General features: G+C 46.1%; 1 long non-coding RNA gene across 6 annotated transcripts in view; it reads left to right on the forward strand.

The window, feature by feature from the left end:
- LOC106832686 (uncharacterized) overlaps nt 1-4,374 on the forward strand; it is a 52,052-nt gene extending 47,678 nt beyond the window's left edge. For 3 of the 6 annotated variants that reach the window (XR_011503831.1, XR_006529526.2, XR_011503830.1), the window contains exon 7: nt 38-4,374. This is a non-coding gene — a long non-coding RNA (uncharacterized lncRNA). The remainder of the gene's footprint in view (nt 1-37) is intronic. The other 3 variants (XR_011503832.1, XR_011503829.1, XR_011503828.1) reach the window with 2 other exon arrangements.
- The last annotated feature ends 18,070 nt before the right edge of the window (nt 4,375-22,444 follow it).

Genomic DNA, 22,444 nt, shown 5'->3' on the forward strand with positions numbered 1-22,444 from the left:
TACCCAGGTGGCAATGTCCCCTCTTCTCGTCTCTTAGCAGGCAGCACTGATCTGAGTCCTGTTCCCGGTCCAATTCAAGTCCCCAGGATCTTCTGCGAGAAGAAGAGCCATTACCACCCACTAAAAAGGCCAGTGTGGACAGGCACTTTACCTCCCTTGTCTCTCATCTTCACAGCAGCCCTGCAGGGTAGATGTTACTGGCTTCATTTTGTGGATAAAGAAATTAAGGCTCAGTTCAGAGTAACTTTCCCAGGGTCGTAGAGCAGCAGACCTAGGGTTCAGACCCAGGTGGGTCAGAGTTTCTGCTATACCATGTGGTAGCCAAAATGATTCTGAAGCTGTAGGAGGGGGGAGGGGGCCTTTGGACCTCTGCAGGTGGACTCAGCCTGGAGCTGACCCTTCTGAGCACACTGAAGGAGCTGGGCAGCACACAGCTGGCGTTAAATGGCTCAACCTCTGGAGTTTCTCCCTGAATGACTGGGTCTTCTAGTGACATATGTGTTAGGAAGCAAGGCACTGCCACATTCTGGCCCAGCCTCTGCAGTTCACAAACATGGGAGTTTCCCTGGCCCAGTTCTACTTCGTGAGTGCCCTCTGGGTCTCTTGGGCCAAGCCAGGGTAGGAATGGAAGAACAGAGGCCCCTGGTACAGGCCATGCAGCCTGTGAGTGGTAGGGGTTTGGACGGAAGGGCAAGTGTCTAGTTCACTGCATCTGATCCTGCAGAGGAGCCAGGAACATTGGGACTTCCTCTGGGCTGTCTAGCCAGACCAGGATGTCCTTGAATCCGTGAGGTGGATAATATTTTATGAAGCATTTCCAACGTTTCACCTCTACTTTTTCTTTACACCTTTTACCTCATTCAAGCAACTAGGCCGGTGCCTACTGGTTGTTTGCAGGAGGGAAGTGACAGGGAAAAATGAGTCTTCCCCTGCTTGTGGCAGATTCCTTATGCTGACACCCTCAATCCTCTTTTTAACCCCCTTCTGACTGGCAATTACCTGCAATGGAAGCTAGAAAGCTAAAAGCACGGCCTCCTAGACTACCCTATGAATTAAGGTGGGCAGACGCCTCCAGTGCTGATCCGTGAAACATAGGCCGTGGTCTGTTGTAGTTACTTCTTTCCCTTCTGGCTTTTTCCTGCTCAGAAGGCCTGTGATGCCCTGGGACAGCTGCCATTGCTAAACAGTACCCTGGTTGGAGAATAGAAAGAGCCTGGTCCTTGACAGCATCTGTGAGCACTGTGCCAGAATTTTGTGTGTGTGTCCCATAATAAATTTATGTTTGGTCAAGTCTCTGTTCTTGGGTTTCTGTAGTATTTGTCCAAATGGAAGCCTTATTGTTTTGTTTTGCTACAGCCTTGGTCCTTAGGGGAATAGAAAGGCCTTAAGGCCTTGCTGGAGACATCACAAGTCCGTGGGGACATTTCACAGTCATGATGGTGGGAACAGAGAGAGAAGGAGGTCTGTGCTTGCTCTCGTGACCCCTGGAAGGAGCTGTCAGGGCGGAACAAGAGCCTGTTCAGGGCGGCTTGGGGGAACTGAGATCTGAGGACCAGGTCGGGGGATTGAGTGACATCTCAGAGGTTGTCTGAAGGGACACGGCATCAAACACTGGCGGCCTCTCCCCTGCCAGGTCTTAGAATTAGAGGATCCCCAGAACTCTGCCACAACATAGTTGAAGGCGGGAGCCCAAGACTGCGTTCCTGTCACCCTTGAAGAATAAGGCTTCAAAATAGAAATTGTATTAAATTATTAAAAATGTTATCTTTTTAACCTACCCAAGTCATGGACTGAGATTCCCACCAGCCACGCCTTAGGAGTAGACCACGCCGAAGCGCTCTGTGAAAGGTTGAAATGGATGAGTCAGGCTGAGGCGAACCCTCGGGCCTGCCTGCCTTCCACTCTTGGGTGGGGGCCCCGGACAGGACAAGACCGCAGGGTTGGGTGGTGGGCAGGGCTGCCGGCATTCACATATCCAGGATCTCGGAGCTGACCACTTGTTCTCTCTCACAGTCTATGGAGCATCTGCAGTCCCGGGACTGGTTCCACTACGCAGGTGGATGCAGAGCGGGGATTCGGGAAGAGTGGGCAGGAGAGGATGTTTGTCTCTCTGCACTCATGGAAATGTCGCTGGACACTGCTGAGATGGAGGGGAGAATCGAGCAAATCGGCTTTTATTTTGGAGATGAGTAGAATTAAGCCAAATCCTTTTCTGCCTTCTTTTAAGCTCGCCACTTTCCTGACTTCCCATTCAACTGAATTCAGTTCATTTGAGCAGCAGGCACAGTGGTTACTTGGGACTCTCAGAGCTGGCCACCCGGCTTTGAGTGCCTCTCCAGCACCTAATAACCGTGTGACATTGGGCAAGTCACTTCCTGTGTCTCTGCCTCATTTGTAAAACAGAGCGAGTGACAGGTCCTTCCTCACAGGGTTGTGTGAGGGGCAAAGCCCTCGGAACAGGGCTGACACTTGAGCATCAGCTTGCTTTGTGCCACTTGGTGTGCCGGCCCTGGGGACCCCAGTCAGGCTCCTCACCAACCCCCTGTTCCCTAGGAGAGGGCGGGCACTTGGCATCACAATGAAAGAGTTACATCGCCAGACACAAATCTAATGCTTTCCTTCTGCCAAGAGCAGCGAGCAACAAGTCCACTCATATAGCCCCGCCTAGGTGGCTGGTGAACAGCCTTACTTTTTGCATTTTGTTTGCGAGGAGGACGTTTACTTCAGATCATCCCCCTTGTACTTCCTTGAAAGGTGGCTTCTCATCAAAACCAGCCACCACAAAAGGGACCCTCCTGCTCCACCCCAGTCGGGGCTTCCAGAAATTGTCACGTTGTGTCACAGGGTTAAATTCCTCATCAGAAACTCAAGTATAGTTGGAATAAACCCTTTGCAATGTAACCCCTAATTGCATAATTTAAAGTTACACTTTATTTCCTTTGCTCCATTCTAATAGTTGACCCATTGATGGTGATGGCCATCCTCCTCCTCATGGTCATCACACAGATAGATCCTACGGCCCCTCCCTCCGCAGGAGACCATTCTCGATGACAGTTGGTTTCACTCTACTGCTCAGAAGAGATGTATTCCAATGAGCTCCTTCCCTTCATTCATTATGCTGAAATCATATTTCCAGAGGACAGAGATGAATGCTGTGTGCTTATCTGATTAAACTGCCTGTTGTTTTAAACCTATTTTCACAGAGACTTTTTCCCTCCAATAGACATTCAGTGACACAACACATTAAAAATTATATCTGTATCAGTGGTTTCTTCTATTGTATTTATGTAGAGCACACGCGTGTGTGTGCACACGCATATGAGCATGTGCTAAGCCAGTGGTCCCTTGTTATGACTGATATGTATTCAACAATTATGAAACAATTGCAGTTTTCAAAAAAGCAAGGTGGGATCTATATTTTTATTGACCAGTTAAAAAAATTGCACAGTGTATAAAACACCAGATACATAAATTATATGACAATGGAAAAGTACAAGGAAACACTATTCACCAAAGGCTTTCTACCTGAGTGACAGACTCGCCATTGCCATGGGCAATTCAGCACATCTCTTTTCCAGGCCATTTTCCTAATATTTTTGCTTTTCAGCAGGACCTGGGGAGCGGGGCTGCATGTACCTCAGTCCCTGCCCACTGCTGTCGCTAGAACCTTCATTCATCTTTGAGTTCTTTGCCCCCACTTTACCAAAAGAATAATGTCTCCCCCAGAATTACACAAAAATCAATGGCTAAGTTAATTGAAATCTGGATCTCCATGTTTTTCCCTTTCTGAAGTGATTGCTTGGTTTCTGAAAAGTGAGGTTTAAGTCAAAGGATGGCTTTAATTGAGGGTGAGTGAATTGGTAAGAGAGGGAAGGTAGAGGCAGATAATTTTCCAAGTGACTGCAAGATAGTGTTTACATTTAGGATTTCCTTTCCTTTCAAGTTTTGCATTGGGGCTTAAGGAATGTTACTGGATGAGAAGAATGCCCAGGGCCTTTCCACGGCACAGCTCCAGCTCGCTGCTCTGCTGTCTCCTGAAAGGGCTAGAAATGCTTTGAAGGAGGCTGGCCTCTTCCCTTCCCTCCCAGGGGCCAGAGAGAGCAGGAGGGATGAGAGAAAGCGGTGGAGGAGGTACTGACCACGAGAAGGTGGCCAGCTTCCTTCTTTTAATGATTCTCCACCTTTCTGATGATGGAAGTATTCATGTCATAGGTACTTGGGCCTGTAGTTTGGTTTCATATCAGCAATAATCAGCAACTTTTTATATTTATAGCAGTTTATAAAACACAAAGTCAACTCTATTTCCCTGGATTCTCAAATCATTTTGCTGAGGCAAATGGGACTGATATTTTTACCTCTACTTTGTGGAGGAAGAAACCAAGACTCCAGTGGATTGGAATTTGTCCAAGACCCAACCACAATGGTGGGGGACGGGGGGGCAGAGAGGGGGTGGCAGTAGAACAGGTCTTCAGGCTTTTAGGGGAAGAGAAAGAGGGTGGCGGGCCAGGCACTTACCTTGATGGAGCTCCCGATGACAGCATGGGCAAAGCTCATCTTCAGCCAGTTGGGACCCCCGCATGTCCCTATAGTGCCCTCACTTAGTGCCAGTGCGGCCACTGCGTGCTGCAATTCAGAATGCTGTTTCCGACTCTCCTTGGTATCTGCAGCTTCCAAAATATTCAGACAAAGGACTCCGAAAGGCATCTGGTCAAGCTTTGCAAGGGGAGAAAACCTATCCTCTGATCCCCGAAGCCCTGAAGTCAGGGATTTGATTATGCTTATCATGATCTCAGCTTCCACTGCTCCAAATGTGATTAGTTTTGTAATTAGTTAATGTCATTACCTGTCATCAAATCCAGACAACGTTGGTCTCTAAAAGCTCCCGTGGCAGAGAAACCCACAACCTGACATCTTTCCACTGTTTAACACAGAGTTTCTTTAATAATCCTGGCAACTATTCCCTCATTCCTGGACCACAGGTCTGAAAGTTAGGAGAAAGATGTATTTCTTGTGTTTTTTTTAAGGCAATTTAAAATTCTTGGGTCTGGTTCCCAAAACTTTTCTTCACTCCAAGCAAAGCATAAATATAATCTTTTCAGCAAATCTTATACCCCACTGTATTTCCCTTCTTATATATGTTGGCTATGTTTTGCTTTGGGCGAAATGGCCAAAATAAGAACGAGTTTACCGTAGGGAAACACCCCTTAAGGACTATTTATAAAATGCTGCTTGTCTTGTTACTTGCTTGCTGCTAAATACTGGGCAAATGGTTTTCTTCTTTCTCCTTATTGGTCACTCAACAAATATCCTCTGAGTGCCTGTTTGTGTGCAGGTACTTGGGACACAGCAGGGAAGAGACAAGCTGAAGTGCCCGTCCTCCGGGAGCTTACGTTCAGTGGGGAGGGTGGGAGGGTGGACAACAGGACAGGGGCACTTAGAAGGAAGTTGGGTGGTATGTGGGCTGGGAGTTTTCCATTTGCCCCTGCGGACGCCCTCACTCCTTTTCTGTCTTGCTACGTGGAGAATGCTGGGGAGGCAGGCCATTAAAGGCGGCATCAGTGGCTCCTTTGCCCTCAGGGTCTGGCTGGGTCGGGAGCCAGACACTGAGGAGCAGGACGGTGAGGGGGAGGTACCATGCCCCCGTCCTCCTGCCCGCCTGAGGGGGACACAGTTGCTTTTCTGTTGAGGGGGAATTGCCCCTCCCTGGTGCTGCTGCAAACCCAAGGGTGAGAACTGCTCACCACAGTTCTGGTTTTCTTAACCTTAATGACACCTCAGTAAACAGACCCTTCGTGAGCCTCTCCCCACTCGCCCATTTGAGTGAACCATCTAGTTCCCGCCAGGACACTGACTGCCACAGTAGGTGAGAAGGCAAGGCCATGGGAAGATGCCGTTTCTTCCATGCCCCCAGTTCATCAGCAATATTGCTTGCTGTCACCTGCATGCTTTTGGATTAAATCTCATCAGGCTTCAGGCCGCATTGCTCCCCTGTGACTCAATTACTTGTTGATGAGCCAGGAGATTCGCCACCATTACACATTATAAAACAAGGGCGCCTCCCTTGCACGTTCTCTGAAGGCAGCAACTGTGTCCTCAATGCCAGGCCAACCCTCAACATCTCCTGCGACAAAGACCTGCTCATTCATGGACCAGTTCAGCAAGCTCCCGAGAGCCTTCGGGAAGATGTCTCGGCACTGTAATGTGGTCCCTGAGCCCTTTCCCACTCAGCCCTGCCTCCTGCCTGTCAGCCATACTCTCGCTCTGTGCTCATGGGACCGCTAGTACCTTCCCAGCCATCATGCACGTTTATTCCTCCTTGAGAAAGACCCAATTCAAGAGGCCTCTCGGAATCCTTCGCTGGTTTCATCCTTTTGAGGAAGGGGGGCTTTATCTCTCTTTTTTTTAAAAGGTTGTAATTTTAATCTTTTTAATTTCCTGATGATGAAAAATTGCATGCTGATCACAGAGAACATAAAATAAAGAAGTTAAAAAATTATTTTACTATCATAAACATATAAGCAGCATAAACATTTGGATGTATTTGGGGGGTGGGGCTTTATCTTTAGCTTTGGGGGAAGCACGTTTGTACATTGCCAGGCCCCCTCTGTTGATCAGGGCCTTTTTGTTTTCTAAAGCACCTTTATAGATTCCTGGACTCGTTTGCCTGCCCAGTTCACACTGGCCTGAACTGTCCACTTAAGCCAAACCAAGTATTTTCCTTGCCTGCTTTTAAGCTTGTTGCTTGGGTTTGGGGAGTGAATCTGGGCTCCGTGCTCTGCAGCTCATGGCATCTCCTCGTCTTGAAAATAAAGTCCAAGGGTTCAGTTGGCCTGGAGCATGCTCCATGTTTGTGGGTGGTTTATATACTTATCACTTTCCTTCTGGGAGCCCCTGATGGATGCCGTCCAGTCAAGGAGCTCTGCTTCTTGGTTCAAGATTTCCAGGTTACTGCGTAGCGCTCCCCCCCCACCCCCGCCCCCCCACCAGAGACTTCTATGTGTGCTCAGGCCACCCTAGGATTTCCTGTGCAAAAGGTCCTTGAAATATGAAGTTCCCCATTTCTCTTGATGATAAGAGCGATGCAGAAAGAAAAAACCATAATAACTACTTCTCTACCTGATGGTACCTCTTAGTTAGCTTCCCTCCAAAATAGTCCTGAGAGCTTTCTTGTGGATCTGAGTTGTCCCTGGGGGAATTTGTCAATGAAGGCCACCGAGTGGATGCCATTCATGGGTACATTTATTTTTGGTCTGTAATAGATGAAATGAGGATAATGTTCTTCATTTGATAATGCATTCAAGAATCATTCAATAAAAGTTTAAGTTTAAGACTCTCAGTTTCCAGCAGCCTATTGAAAAAAAAACACACCAGTCTGGCTAAAAAATATCCTCAGGAAACCAGCCTGGAAGAACAGAGGGTGAAACATGAATGAGCTATTTAGCTTTTCTTGGAAAATGGCATAATTCTCAGAGGAATGAAAGGCCAAGCATTCCCCAGATTTTTGTCAGGCACATGTGCCAGTCCACAGAGTGCTGGAACCCCAAACACAGAATCTGGATTGCTTTCAATTTCAGTAATTCAGGTGTTTGTGGCATAGAATAAACACCACCCAGAAGGCAGCATCCTGAGTTACCAGAAGTTCCAGCGTGCAGTATAATTTTAGGCAGCATTTTCAGCTTCTCCGTAGGGATAGTAAGTTAGTTATTCCATTCACATAAGCAGAATATTTTACTATTTAAAAAAGAAATCTTGAATCAACCAACGTTTGGGACTAATCTTCTGAATTCACATATTTTTCTAGGGTCATGTAGATGTAGCTTTAGTCTGCCGATATTTCCATTTCAATAACGCAGTGGCGTGTCTGTGGAGTGGACATTATGCAGTCCTGTTGTATCAGATGTTCTGAGCTACGGGAACCCAACATGGCATCTGCTACTCTCAGGGAGCTTGCAATCTAGCCAACGAGACTGGACAAGCACTTATGAAACTATCAGTGGACAGCACAAAGCAGTAAATAAAAATGTGAACAAGTATGGGGCAGGGATTGAGAGAAGAGAGAGGGAAAGGCTACTGGACTCTTTCAGAGAAGACTTTCGGCAACAGGAGTATAGTCTGGGGGAATTTGAATAAGTTGAGATGGCTTGCCAGTCTGGGATTTAGCAAGAGAAAAGCCACTAATTGAGATAAAAATAAGTTGAATATCTAAGTACCAGGTATTTCTTAAAAACCTAAGATCTTTACATGCATGCACTAATTTAATTCTACTAACCAGATGACAGGGTATTTTAGCTCTCATTTTGGGGGTAAGCAAAATGAGTCATAAGGATATTGAATGATTTGCTCACGATTGCACTGAAGAAAGCTGCTAAACTGGGATTGTCTTGGGGACAAGGAAGAGGGCTGCCCGTCTATTTCCCTCACTTCACATTAGAGAAGCGGGCACTCTGGGCAATTGCTTTTTGCATGTTCTTCTTGCACAATGAATGAAGAACTGAATGTGAGAATTTACATGTGAAAACAAAAATGCATCTGGAGTTTTCTGAGCTTCAGAGCCAACAAGGAAGGGAAAGATTGAGCATCTTAGAGTGTCAGTGCTCATGGTGGCTGCAGTGACTGCTACTCCCGAGGTCCTGATGCCCCCTCCAGCTCCCATGAGCTCTGCAGTGTAGTGATGGGATCGTGGGTGGGAGGTCTTCTCCCTCCAAAGACAGAGCCTGCACACAGGTTCTGCTACCCCCAGATGGGTCCCGGAAAGTGTTCTACTCAGAGAGGGGTCAAGGAACATGTGTCAGATGGCTAGTTTTCCATCTTTGCTTTCTCCCTGGATATGAAGTCATTTAGCTAGAGACTCTACTTCCCAACCTCCCTTTCAGGACATAAAACTAATTATTACCTGTGAAATGGGGGCAGGAGTGATACGCGCAATTCCTGTTTCACGTCTTAACTGGAAATGGCTTTTCCTAGACTTCCTCTCTTTCTCTCCTCTTGTGGTCTGGAACCTGGAACTTAGAGGTGCTGGCAACCCCATTAAACCAAGCAGATGTGCAGTGCCCTGCAGGATAGAGGGGCAGCAATAGGAAAAGAATCGGGATCTCTTTGTCACTGTGTGACACAGAGCATCCTTCCAGCCTGAACTGTCCAATTCCAGAGTGTTATGCAAAAGAGAAAGCAATCTGAGCTTGTGAGCCTCTGTATTTTGGGGTCTGTTTAATATGAGAGGTGAGGTTTTTACTCTAAATAATACAGAACATTTCTGGGCTGGGCAGTCGAGCATTCACGTCAAGTCAGTATCTTGTCTTCCTGCATTCTTTCCTTCCTCCCACACATATTTATCGAGCACTCACTCTGTGCCAGCAATGTGCAAGTTGCTGGTGATGGTAAACAAGAGTCATGTCACTATCCTCCTGGAGCCTACATTCTAGTAGCGGAGGTAGACAAAAACCAGTAGACAGATAAAAGGAAAACACCTACAGGCTGGAATCTGTGTTGTGAGGACATAAGCTTGGGTCTGGATTAGAGAGGACCGGACAAGAGAAAGCTGCTTTCGATGGCATGGTCAGGCCAGACTTCTGTGTGGAAAGAACAGAAGACAAGACTGAAGAGCAGAGAGGGTGTACGAGGTGATTGGTGATCAACAGCAGTGGGGGCCGAGGCTGGGCTATGCCCGCGGCGCCCCGAGAGGCTGTGGAAGAGTTTAACAAGGAGTGTCTGTGTGTGTGTCTGTGTCTGGGGGGGGGAGGGAGGCCAGATGATTCACTTGATTGCTGTATTGTTTACTGCTTTACGGAGAAAAGACTGCGAAAAGGTAAGAATTTTTACAGTTGCCCCAGGCTGTAGTGGCCCTGCGTGTGGAGGCTGGGAAAGAGTCTAAAAAAAAATCACAGAAGAATTGCTCCGATCAGATAATATTTGAATTCAGTTAACAAAGATTAGCACAAGCCAGCAGTTTGAAGATTTATATTAGAAGAGGGTTTCTTAAGCAACATGTTGTCCAATTCTGAACAGGCTGGGAAGTGCCGGTTTCCAGCTTAGTGGTGCTGTCATCTTGTCAACGTTTGTAGGTTTTGGTTGTGGGCGAGGCTGTTGAAAAGGAGGTCTCCCCAGACGCTGTGGGCGCTGCCGTTTCTGGGGCTTGGCAGAGTTGTGGTGGGGCTTCAGGAAGCTTCTCAGGGGTCTGGCCTTTGGAATTTCTACCTCTGGCTTTGAGATACTGAATACGGAAACGGAAATATTTCAATTTATGAAAGCTCCCCATACCATTAAAGCTACCTGTTTTTCTCAAGCAAGTGAGGTCCATATTTAAGAACCACCATTTCCTTCAAATATTAATTTTTCTAAGCGAGATTTTGCCTCTTAAGAGCAATATCCTGACTCCTTTTGAAATAACTATTAACAAGTGAGTTATTTCAGGAAGGAAATGATACAGTTCCCAGACTTGCAGATGTCGATGGAGTTATTAGTGGGGTTTTCTTTCTCAGGCTTTATTTTCCCCCAGCTTTATTGAGATATAATTGACGTTTAACATTGCGTAAGTTTGAGTGTACAATGTGAGGGTTTAATATGCTTACGCACGGCAAATTTCTGAGGTTTCTCATACTGTCCTCAGAAATAGGAAATTGTTTGACCTGTTTCTCTCTCATTTTTTTTTTTTTTACCGGAGAAGTGATACCAGGGTCTGACATTGTCTAAGTTAAGGATATTGCGAGACTCTCTTTTGTTGGGTTAGTTTTTTGCAATATCTAAGAAATCTAACAAGAATACAAGTCCAAATTTCAGCTTTTGCACATCAGGAAATGGTTAGTGTGCCCCAGTCTCGCCTTACAGACCTGCTAAGGAGGAAGAGTTTCCTTCTCCTCCCTTCCCCCATCCGTCCATTCTGTCTCTCACTCCAGAGGATTCTCCAGGGGAACTGGGCTGTGGTTGACTGCCCCTGGAGAATGGCCCGTGTCAGCACAGCTGCTCCCAGAGTCGCCCTTGGAGCCAGGCTCTCCTTGGGGCAGGAAGAGGGAAGCGTGGAGTCGAACATGGCTGGATTTCCTATGGCAAGGCTTCCTCGTGTGTGCTTTCTTCCCCTGCTCTGAAAAAAGCCCCTGGAAGACGCCTGGATGTCAGATCAAGTGAGCTGGCTCAGGGCCTAAGCTTGACTTCTCCAGGTCTGAGTCTCAGGCCAGGAACTCCACGTTCTCCTGTCTTCCTTTCTCTGTCCTGTTGAAACTGATAGGGAGGGTTAATGAGATTAACATGGCCAGACACTGTGGGCTCCTGAGAAGGAAGGAGCCAGATACGTGCTGGCCACCGCTAAAATATCACCAGGCCACTCCAGCTGGGGACATGTGATTGAGCTCTCCTAGTAAAACTTGGCTGTTTTTATCAGACGATTCAAAAGTAGCATGTATCCAGGGCTAGTCCCACCAGTGGCTACTCAGTAAATGCCTGCCGAGTCACTGAAAGCATGGATGTCCCATTTTATTTCACTTCTGGCCTTTTCACCAGCTAGGCCCAACACTTGCCACCTTTCCAAACACATGGTGATTAATATTTTCTAGGATAGCTCTTTTCATTCATAAAAGAAATTGGGTCCATGATGAAATGTGGTAAAAATGTGGTGAAGAAATAGTTAAGGAGGAAAACCAAATACTGTATCAAGCAGAAAGATGAAATATCTCTTCGGTTGGAGATTTTCTGAATAAACCATTCCTGAGAAAAGTGGAGACGATGGAAATGCTTGTGTATGTGTGTATGTGTGTTTATGAGCATTTAAAAAAATGAAATATAAGTAGAAGGAGGAAGAAATTTTGGTAAATCTATAAAATCACCACAATTTACGAGAGTTTAAAAGGCAATTCCTTTTTAAGGGGCAAGTTCCTAATTTCCCACATAAAAGTATGGGAATTGAATGGTAAATCCTTCTCCGCCGACAGGACCCCTGAAAAGAGGTATGAAAAAGAGTTACTGTTCCGTTTCCATTCATGTCTCTTGAAAGCGCGTGGATGTGAAACTGCCGGGGAACACACAGCCCTGGGTTTCAAAGCTGCCCGGATGACTTCTCAGAAATGATCTATTGTGGCGCTTTGTTTTGTCCGGGTCGCCCTCTTTTTGTTCTGCTCGGGCTGTATCACTCTTCTGCCGCTGCCATTAATCCACCCTGTCTACTCCTCCCCATTCAGAGGCCCATTTTACCCCCTGCCCTGCGCAGGGAGCCCGGTGGAACGGCTGAAGGGCTCGGCGTTGCTGCGGGAGAGCGAAGGGGGCGTGGGGTGCGGGCGCCGAGGCTCACCTGGCGGGGTGGGCGCCTAGGAAGAAAGGGGCGGGCAGCAGGAGCGGAGGGCAGGAAGCAGTGCAATAGGCGTTATCCATCTGCTGGGAGCCCAGGCGAGTTGCAACGAAACCTTTCTCTTACCCTTTAGCTGTATGGCTGAGCTCGGGGACGCGAGTTGCGCGGCCTGCAAATGAGAGCGCCCTTATTTTTCAGTTTTGATTTGATTCACTCACTTGTAGTTAGGTAAATAGGCTCCACGTGGCTCGAGGGTTGTCAGACTGGGATAAAATGGCAAGAGATACAACGATTCGTGAAAGAAAATTAAATCCAAAATCTGTTTGGTTAGTAAAAGAAAATTAAATCCAAAATCTGTTTGGTTAGTAACTCAGGTCTGGTTCCCATCCTTACGACCTCTTGGAAATCTCATTATACTGAATTATGTTCTAAATGGGGAAGATGCTTCTTTTTTACCTCTCCTCTGTCCTCACTTTTAATAGTGCAAGGGGATTGTCTGGAAGTCCAAAAGGTCCGGTGATATCCTGGGTTGTAAAGTAGTAACAAATGTTCCTGAAATATCAGTGACTTAACACCTTCGTCTGTTGCTCTCACTACACTCCAGTGGGGGTCAGCAGGGGACTCTGCTCATCACTGTCAGTCAGGGAACCCGGTGAGGCAGGTCATTCTCTCCAAATGCATCCACCATCTTCGTGGACAAAGGAAGGTCCCTCTCAAGTTTCTCGTGATGGGAACTAAATCTCTGGCTTGGGAGATTCTTCCCCTCACAACTGGTCCAACCATTCCAGAGGCTCTGTGTCTGGTGTCCAGAAGGAAGAGAAGAACGAGCCGTCTGCCAGCACAGATCCTGTGCACGTTCTCAGGGACGAGGAGAGGACCACACAAAAACCAAACCCAAACCAAAGTGAACTAAAACAGGGCAGCAAAACATTTTCAAAACTTTAGCTAAATAATAAAAGCCAGGAATGAAATGCTTTGAACCCAATATGATCAACCCTGCGCTCTGCTGTCATTTGAGCCGCGTGACTTTAAGCAAATTACTTAACCCGCTGAGCCTCCATTTCATCATCCATACAGTGGAGGAGTGGGTCTGGGTCAGTGGGTCTCAAACCCGAGTGGCCTTTAGATCCTGGGCAGGACTTTAAGGTGTTAATTTCGAACCTTACCCGCAGAACCTCTGCTCCAGCAGGCCTGAACTTGGGCTCAGGACTTTGAATTTCTAACAAGTTCCCAGGTGATGCTGATGCTGCTGGCCTGAGGACCCCACTTTGAGGTGATCTCCAGAGGATCTCTAGAGTCTGATGCAGCTAGATGGTTCGATCTTTCCCACAGGGGACGAGGTAGAACGAGTTGATGAGTTGACTAATAGCTTACAGTCCAGTTTTCATGTTGAAATTTGACTGGAAAATGATTCACCGGAGAGTCGCTAACTCTTAACCTTTTTTGAGAGCACATTTGCATGTTGGGTTGACACACAGAGTTTAAAGACACATCTCAATTACAAGATGTGGTCCAGACAGCTGCCCTTGTGGGGACAGAGGCGGCCACTAAACTCTGAGCAATTACTTAAAATTAGACTTGTCAAATTTGTTTAGGGTGACCAGGCAAGTACATACATTGACCTGATGTCACTCTTCCTGGAGAGACGTCGTAATGATTTTGTATATCAGTCAAACTATTCAAATACTAATGCTGCCTTCATGCCTTAATCACCATTCCAGTCAGACGTCATTTTTAGAAGCCCTTAGGGATTTGCATCCCTTAATTATTCTTCAATACCCAAACCAAGCATTCTTTAATTGGTGTAAATTGAACAGCGTACCAGTGCAAACAAGGAGAGGGCACACTGATCAATGATTCCGTGCGTGTCTATTGGAAAGCCATTGCCTTTAGATCAGGGAACAAATCCTTAACTCCGTTTGCTTCAGTGGAAACACCAGCTCATGGAGCCGACAACTACTGTTTCTGCTTAAGTCATCACAAATGGGAAGCAAGGAGTAAGTTATGATTCCAAAATATCAGCTTTTAGGGAAAGGGTTAAAAACATCCATCATAAAAATACTTTCTGTTCTAATGTCAGAGACCACATTCAGAAACCTTTTATGAGAATTCAACTGGAAACAAAGTATTTCTATCCTCCAGCGATTTGGGGTCTGTCTGCCTCTCTTTCTCTTTCTTTTTCTAAATTGTAAACAATATAAAATTTTTGTTAACTTGCCAGGCCATTCTTTCCCACGATTTTGTCGTTGTTGTTCCTAATAGTGCAGGATACCTCTAATTATACATCTGAGCTGTGGTCGGGTGGCGTGAAACAGGTGTTCCCTTCCACTTTTAGTATTTTGGAAAAAACTCAAGGCACTATACTTAGGAAGCCCGGGAAGAAATCCTCATAAATGTGCCATGACCACTTTTCACTCTTGTCTCCTTCTATCCGCTCTCTCAGATTGATTATTTATTACTGGAGCGGGAAGCAAAGGAAGCCACAGCCCCATCACACGCCCCTGGCCCAGATCTGCCAGCCTCCTGCTCCCTCAGTTCGGAAACTGTGCTCTGATGCTACGTGGTGTAGTGGCTGTGTGTTCATTTTGAATCCTATCTGGTTTTTTGACAAAACGTGCTGGTTCTTTGGGGGGAATCTTTCAAGTTGATTTAAGTTTGAGTTTTAGAGCAGTCCAGTGCAGAACACTTAAAATGAGTCGAGAGGAGAGTAAGAGAGCTGTCAGCTTCCCTGACAATCTTTGTTCAATAGCCTAGATTTAAAGGGGAGCTTTTGGTGGGTAAGCTCTTTTGGGCAGCCTGTCTCCACATAGTGTGGTGTAATTTATAGACATCTTAACAGAGAGTGTGTTGCTTTGTTTTCAATGATCCAGCCAAGGGTTTTGAGCATCTTGGGGTAAGCCTTATGAGGACCTTGGGTGTGTCTTAGACTCTGGGGCTTCACTTATCAAACCCAGCTGGCGGAATGTAGACGGAATAACACCTGATAGCCATCTCCCTGTGCCTCGGTGGGTCTTGTGGACCAGAATACCATCCTTAACATAAGAACACATTCAGGCTGGGAAGCCAAAGGAGATCAGTATTTCTTTATCTGGATCAACTTTGGGAGTCTCAAAGAGCAGGCTTGAAAACGGGCTGCAAAAATGATCTGCCCCCCAACGGTATTGAGGGACCTCTCAGAATCTGCAGTGGTGTGGCACCTCATCCTCCCTGTTTCATTTCTGTCACCCTTTCTCTTAGAGACACTGTTACCTGGCTTTTTTCAGTCCTGCAATGGGCACATCGAACTGAGGGTAAAATCCTTGGTTCCGATCCTGGCTTTTCCCCTTAGACATCATGTTACCTTGCTAGGTTTCAATTTCGTCACTGACAGAATGAGGGAGTCGAATTAGATGAACTCTAGAATCCCTTTGAGATCTAACAGCTCAAGACTTGTTTTCTCCAATACCAGCTCTCATGAAAGTCAGTGAAAGGGAACCCAGGAGACATTTCTTTGGAGTCTGACTCTCATTCAGGGACATGAGCATCCAGATCAGCACTTCCCAAACTTTAAGGTGCATTCAAATGGCCTGGGACCACGTTAAAATGGAGACTCAGGGTCAGCTGGTCTGGAGCGGGGCCTGAGATTCTGCCTTCCTGACAGCTCTCGGTGGTGTAGCAGGACTGAGTGACAAGGCTTCAGACGGTAAGCACAGTAAGGCCCAGGGGTTGGGCTGTTTTGTTGACCGCTGGAGCCCAGCACAACCTGGCTCAGAGTGCCTGGTGGTGCTATGTTTGAATAAATGAATACTGGGGGATGTTCTGAGAGAAGGACAAGCCGTGGGTTACTGAGCCTTTGGTCAGATCTCACCATTTCCCATTTTACTTTCAACTGGGTTAGAAGGTTCCAGCAGCATAGCTAGCCCCTTGCCTCACGGGGCTCTGCACTGTGGTGGGAGCAGGGGGTAAGTCAGAGACTCAGGGGAGCTGCTGGTGGGAGAAGCAGTGTCCCCCTGCCTCTGTCCCTGTCCTGGCTCCTGACTCTTCACCCAGAGGCCACAGCTCTCAAGTGTATACTCTCCTATGCTTTCTATTTTCCTGTTGGTTTCTGTTTGATGTCCATTTCAACCACTGCAAATTCTTTAGGGGGAGCGGAGGGTTCCATACAGTGTGATTGTGGCTCCAAACATCATCATGTTATGGATGGAACACTGGTCTGGGTGGCAAAGTATATGGACATAATTCTGGCCGGCCCACTGCCAGGGGGGTGAATGCAAGCTAGTCAAAGGCCCTGGGCTCTGAAGTAGGAAGAGCCTTTCCAACCTGGCTGTTCACAGGAGATGTTGCTTGTGGAGGTCCCTGGAGGCTGCAGCTCGTAGGATGAATGTGAGGTTTTTACTCTGCTGTCCTAGGGAGAGCCGTCCCTGGAGGCCAGAGACCATGCTTTCTGCTTCTCTTCTCACCCGGGCCCTCTCAGGCGTGAGCGTGGAGGAGGGGCTTTCTCTCTCTCCTCTTGCTTCTCTCTCTCTCTTTCACACACACACACACACACACGGAAATGTGGGCTTTTTGCATGTAATTTATTTCTCTTGCAGAGTTTGCTACACTTCCGTGAGAAGAATAACTTCGTTCCCTTCTCAAGCTCCCAATGACCAGGCCTCTCCCGAGTCTGCAGGTTTGGGGTGGCCACTGGGAATCAATCCTCCCGTCTTGTTCTCTTTCTCTCTGTCTTTTGAAAGAGCTCCAGTTGATTCTTATTTTCAAGGATGTTCAGGAAACTGTTGAGCGCAGGGCTCCTGGTTTGGCCACCCCTCAGATGACTTGGGAAGCTTTCAAAAGTCCCTGTGTCCAGTCTGCGCCCCAGATCAGGAAGTCTGGGGATAGGACCAGGCATTAGTAATGTTTAAGGTTTCCCAGGTGACTTTCCTGTGCAGTTGGGGTTACGAACCTCTGCATGGTTTCCTACTGACTCGTCCAGCCCAAGGAGGTCAGGGAACCCATCACCTTGTCTGTAGGCCAGTGATTCCCTAGCGTGGCTGTCCATTAGAATCACCCAGGCACCCTTTAAAAATCTTGATGCCTAGGTCTCCCTTCAAACCAACTGAGTCAGAATGTCTGGGAATTGGTGCCCAAGATCAGGGTTTTTGAAAGATCCCAGGTGATCCCAAAGGCGGCAGAGCCCAGATGCTATTTGAACATAAGTTTCAGTGACGAACTGCAGGGCCTCTGCCATCTCTGCTGCTGCTCCAAGACATGCTGCTCTGGAGCCTGTTTCCTTAATCACCTGGGTCTGCGGGAGGAGTCCTTCTCAGGGTTCAGGGACTTCTCGGCAGTGGACTCCAGCCAGTCCTGCCTGAGCACCACGCAGGAGGAGCTTCTGCCTAGGCTCCCAGCCCTCTCCCCTCCCGCAGACAGCCGCATGCTGACCTGGAGAGGGGTCTTTCTTCGTGCATAGGGTTTTTTTTCAATTGAGGTGAAATTCACATAACATAAAATTAATCATTTTAAAGTGTACAATTCAGTGGCATTCATTCCATTCGCAGTGATATGCAATCACTACCTGTCTCTTGTTTCAAAACTTTTTCATTACCTCAGAAAAACACACCCTACCTATTAATTACTCCCCATTTCCCCCTCCTCCTAGCCCCTGGCAACCACTAATCCGATTTCTGTCTATATGGACACCTATTCTGGATGTTTCATACAAATGGAATCTGTAATATGGGACGTTTTGTGTCCAGCTTCTTTCACTTTGCAGAATGTTTTCACGGTTCGTTTATGCTGTAGTATGTTTCAGTACTTTTTTCCCTTTTATCACTGAGTAACATTCCATTGCACCTCTGCCTGTTTTTGTAAATAAAGTTTTCATGGACACAGCCATGTCTATTAATTTACACACTATCCATGGCTGCTTTTGCACTTCAACGCTGGAGGTGAGAAGTTGTGACAGAGAACATAGTCTGCAAAGACTCAAATATTCACTATTTGGCCCTTTACAGAAAAAAAATTTGCTGATTCTTGTTCTAAGTAATATTTCTAGGAAACTTTGCTATAATACTCTGTATGGAAATTCTAAAGTTGCAACACCGTTTATTTTTTATCATGACAATTTTAAAGTTTAGTTGGATGAAAAAATGAGAGAAAGGCTATGAAAATTTTGAAAAAGAAATGTAGTCAGAGAAAGACTTGCCCTACAAGACAGCACAAAGGCGTGGAGGTGTCAGAGCTGAAGGATGTCGTGCCAGCGCAGCAATAGGCAGGTCGTGAAAAAGACTGCACAGCTGAGAAAGGGACAGAAACAGATGCCGGAGGTGGCACTTCATACTCAGCAGACACTGTTGGGCAGCTCTCTTGAGTCCAGCCACATAGCAGTCCGGAAGCTGGATCTCCCCTCTATGCCTTCAAAATGTATTCCTGAGGAACAAAATATTTAAATGTGTAAAAAAGAATCTAAAAACATCGGAAGAAAATATTGATGACTATCTTAATAATTTGGTAGTAGATTCTTTTCAGCTTGACAGAAAAAAGACAATATAAGGCAAAATTGATTAATTTGAATTAAATTTGATAAAACTGGTGAAGATGTAAACTTTCGTACTGTAAATAAAGCTTAAAAGATAGACCAAAACTAACCTGGGAAAAGTATTTTTTTGTTGTAGACAAGTGGCTAACATCTCTCATAGTAAAAAAATCTCTGGCAAATAAATGAGAGTCTGAACAGGACAAAATAAATAAGGGGGAAATATACAAACTGGCAATAATGCAATGAATGCAAATGGTCAGTAAGCAAAATACTATGGGTGTTCAACCTTGTAAAGAATTGAGGCAAACGTAATATGAATTTAAACAAGGTGTCATTTTTGTTGCTGTTTATTTGATTGGCAAAGACGAAAAAAATTGAGAAGCCCCAGTGACAGTAAGAGTGTGGAGAAAAGGGCTCTTTATTGTGTTGTTGGAGTCAATATTTTTGGAGGGAAATCTGGTGGTATGAATCACTTTTTTTGTTTTTTTTGGTGAGGAAGATTGTTGCTGAGCTAACATCTCTGCCAGTCTTCCTCTATTTTGTGTGTGGGATGCCACCACAGCATGGCTTGATGAGGGTGTTCAGGTCCGTGCCTGGGATCCAAACCTGTAAACCCTGGGCCACCAAAGCAGAATGCACGAACTTAACCACTATGCCACTGGGCTGGCCCCAGACCACATTTTTAAATGTAAATACCTTTTGACCCAGCAACCTGACATCTTGGACATGTAACATATAGAAAACTGACATAAAGATTTCCTTGCGGACCCCATGAGTGAAAACTAGCACAGAAACAACAGAAACAGAAGAAAAGAAGATGTTCTTTGCTGCAGTGAAAAGCTGGTAATCATCTCAATTCTCATCAGTAGAATTTTTTTTTTAACCACTTTGCTGAGGTATAATTGACAGGTAAAATCTGTACGTATTCAATATATACAATTTGATGAGTTTGGAGACAAGTATGCACCCATGAAACCATCACCGACATCAAGGCCGTAGACATATCCATCACCTCTCACAGTTTCCTCCTGCGTCCTTTATTATTACTAATGATTGTTGTTATTTCTTTTTTTGTGGTAAGAACAGTTAACATAGCCAATTTTAGGTCTGCAATACAGAATTGTTAGTTACAAGCGCTATGCTGTATGGCAGATCTCCAAAATGTATTTATCTTGCGTAACTGAAACTTCACACCCTTTGACCATGACCTCTCCATTCCTCTCCCCCCCAGAAGGATTTGATAAAATAAGTTGTGATATATCCCGATGATGGAGTTCCAAGAAGCCATTGCAAATGAGGTAGGATTTCCAACATTAGCAGATACTCCGAGTCCTCTCCATGTTCTTCATCAAGTTGTAATTACGTTGATCTTCCTCTTTTATTAAGAAACACTGGATTCATTTGGCTGCAAAATAATGCACCTACTTGCCAACCAAATGAAAATGATGACTATTGCATACCTTTTAATATTTTACTTATTTATTTTTACTACAGATATTACCTTTAACGTTATAGCAATTAAGACTTGAAACATGTAAATCCATGTTTCAGAGCCACGGGCTTAGGTTTGTGTGTGAGTGTGTATATATGTGTATGCATGTGTGGATACGTGTGTACCTGGGCATTGTGTGCCATGCCTGCATGTGTGCAGGGTCCCTGGACAGCCTAACATCCAGTTGAGGATGCCAACACACTCCAGCTACCCAGAGAAGTTGCTGTTCCCTTTTGAGACAGATTCAGGGGCTTAATCAACCAAGAAAGGACATAAACTCTGTCTCCCTGAGGAGAAAACCTTTCTACGTGCAGGGCTCCTTTATCTGCGGACTGGAACAGCATGGGACGTGGACGCCAAGGCGAGCCACAGAGAAGCCTGCTAAGATTTGCCACGTGGCAACAAACTCCACAATCACTCCTCAACCCTTTGAAATTCTTGCCCGCCTTTTTCTCTTCTTCCAAGGGCTTGCCCACCTCTTCTGTGCCTTTGGGATTGGTTCCCCCTGGTAACGGTGCCCCTGCCTGCCCCCCTCACTTTCCATTTTATCTCCCTACTCCTTTCATCCTGTTGGGCTGGTACAAAAGGCAGTGGGCATCTCCAGATGCTCGTTGCTCTTGATCCTACTTACAGACGTAGGAGTTTATTAAAGGCTAGATTGCCTGAGAGCAGTGATCACCAAACTGTTTGATTGCTCGCTGTTATCATTAAAATAATTTGAACATAAACTTCCAATATATGCTTGCTTATTTATTTATTTATTTTGTGCACCCCAACTATTGTACTAATAAATTATATACATTATAAAATACACATAAAGGTGAAAATTCAAAAGAATGAGATTTTGAAAAAAATACAAAAATTCTAATATTTTCTCCCTGAGTCTTGTCGGGGTCGTTTGGTACGAGTAGACCAGAGGTGGAAAGGGCTTTTCAAGTCTATCTTTGGGCGCCTCAAGGGAACTGCAAACTCTTTGCTCCTCCTCAAGGGCAAGGCTTCCTTCCATAGGATCTGCCTGGGGCCAAGCTGCCCACTGGCTTCTGTGAACACAGGACACAGGGGCTGCTGCAGAAGACCCGAAGAGTTTTTCTCAGCACTTTCTTCTGCGCCCTTCCCTCTCCTGCAGGCCTTGCTGCTGCTCTTTGAGCTACGCTGGTGTTCTCTCTCGCCCTCTCTGTTTCTCCGCCAGCACTCAGGCCGGGGACCAAGTCCTAAACCATGTTGGCAGTCCAGCCCTCTTCTCTGCTCTTGGGCGGAGCCTGTGTGTGGAAATATCCTGCTTCCTCAGCCGTTTTGGACTTGGACTTCCTTGCCCATAACTGTACAAACACTGGCTTACTATTGCCATGGTGAATGGTCTTACAGGATTGGTCCAAGGTCTTGAGGCGTTTACCAACTCTTATAAGGCACAAAAAAGCCAGGACGCAGAGATGCACAGCATGAGCTGTATCTGTGCACAAGGGATGTGTGACAGAACAGAGCGCAACTGATGGGAGCCTCTGAGATGCAGCTGCCGTGGGAGCAGAGAGTTGTCCCGACGCTCCGCTCTCCCCAGCTCCTCGAGCAGTGCCTGGCTCAGAGGAAAGACTTGTCGAATGAACGAATGTTACAAATTTCACCTTGGGTTGGTACCTATCAGGAGACCGCTTCCACTGCTTGCTTTGGTTCGGAGTCTGAAAAAACACTTTAATTCACACTCAGGTTGTTTTTCTTCCAAACTGGGAGAAGTGATGCAGGGAAGAGGGGCTCAAGCTGTGGGTACCGTCTCACGGATTTATCCAAATGGGAACCTGGGACTACATGTTAGGCAAGAAGAGTCCTTGGGTCATTTCGAGCAGTTCCTCCATCCAGAGCCCTTGGAGGCTTCCTGGACGCTGTGGGAGGCCTTGCTTCCTCCTGGGACTTGATTTCATCTTTATGCTTTTCTTTTAAAGATCTCTGGACACATTTTTTCCCGCCTGCTTCTTTTTCCTCTGCCTCAAAATCTCTTGGTTTTCCTTCCTCCCCATCCTCCCCACCTCACCCTACAAGTGAACTTTCACTTGCTCTGGGCTTCCTTTCCATTGCACCCCCACTCCTTCTAAGGGAAATTAAAATTAAAAAAATATTTTTTTGGTGGCAAAAGAATATAAAATTTACCATCTTAACCATTTTTTAATTGTACAGTTTAGTGGTAAGT

This window comes from Equus asinus, chromosome 6 (assembly GCF_041296235.1).
Source record: "Equus asinus isolate D_3611 breed Donkey chromosome 6, EquAss-T2T_v2, whole genome shotgun sequence".
In the NCBI taxonomy this organism is placed as follows: Eukaryota; Metazoa; Chordata; class Mammalia; order Perissodactyla; family Equidae; genus Equus; species Equus asinus.